This window comes from Rhincodon typus, unplaced genomic scaffold, assembly GCF_021869965.1.
Source record: "Rhincodon typus isolate 14 unplaced genomic scaffold, sRhiTyp1.1 hic_rhity00003103, whole genome shotgun sequence".
Taxonomy (NCBI): Eukaryota; Metazoa; Chordata; class Chondrichthyes; order Orectolobiformes; family Rhincodontidae; genus Rhincodon; species Rhincodon typus.
Window position 1 is genome coordinate 8,707 of NW_025968741.1, and position 1,096 is coordinate 9,802.

At 50.2% G+C, this 1,096-nt stretch overlaps 1 protein-coding gene across 1 annotated transcript in view; it reads left to right on the forward strand.

Moving 5' to 3' along the window:
• Positions 1-1,096, forward strand: part of LOC125481689 (active breakpoint cluster region-related protein-like) — a gene marked incomplete at its 3' end in the record, with an annotated part of 5,690 nt that overhangs the window by 734 nt on the left and 3,860 nt on the right. The gene's annotated exons all lie outside the window — the stretch shown is intronic.

Genomic DNA, 1,096 nt, shown 5'->3' on the forward strand with positions numbered 1-1,096 from the left:
GTGTGAGTGTGAGAGAGAGTGTGTGTCTTGTGTGAGTGTGTGAGAAAGAGGGTGTGTGTGTGTGAGAGGATGTGTGCGCGCGCACGTGAGTGTGTGTGTGAGAGAGAGTGTGTGTGTGTGTGTGTGTGAAAGAGATAGGGTGTTTGTGTGTGTGTGTGTGTGAGAGAGAGTGTGTGTGTATCTGTGTGAGAGTGTGTGTATCTGTGTGAGAGAGTGTGTGTATCTGTGTGAGAGAGTGTGTGTATCTGTGTGAGAGAGTGAGTGTGTGTGTGTGTGTGTGAAAGAGATGGAGTGTTTGTGTGTGTGTGCGAGACTGTGTGTATGTCTGTGTGAGAGTATGTGTGTGTGTGAAAGAGAGAGTGTGTCTGTGTGTGAGAGAGAGAGAGAGAGAGTGTGTGTGTGAGTGTGTCTGTGTGTGTGTGAGAGGGTGAGAGAGAGAGAGTGTGTGTGTGAGTGTGTGTCTGTGAGAGAGCGTGTGTGTGTATGTCAGAGAGTGTGTGTGTATGTGAGAGAGACAGTGTGTGTGTGAGGGAGAGAGTGTGTGAGTATGTTAGAGAGTGTGTGTGTGTGAAAGTGTGTGACAGAGAGAGCGTGTGTGTGTGTGTGAGAGAGTGTGTGTGCGCGTGTGTGAGAGTGTGTGCGTCTGTGTGAGAGTGAGAGCGTGTGTGTGAGTGTGAGAGTGTGTGTGTGTCTGTGAGAGAGCGTGTGTGTGTGAGAGGGAGTGTGTGTGTGTGTGTGTGTGAGAGACAGTGTGTGTGTGAGAGAGAGTGTGTCTTGTGTGAGAGAGAGGGTGTGTGTGTGTGAGAGGATGTGTGCGCGCGCGCGTGAGTGTGTGTATGTGTGAGAGTGTGTGTGTGTCTGTGTGTGTGTGAGAGTGAGAGGGAGAGAGTGTGTGTGTGAGTGTGTCTGTGTGTGTGTGAGAGTGAGAGGGAGAGAGTGTGTGTGTGAGTGTGTCTGTGTGTGTGAGAGAGGGTGAGAGAGAGAGTGTGTGTGTGTGAGAGAGAGTGTGTGTGAGTGTGAGAGTGTGTGCGTGTGAGTGTGAGAGAGAAAGAGAATGTGTGTGTGTGTGAGAAAGAGTATATGTGTGTGTGTGAGT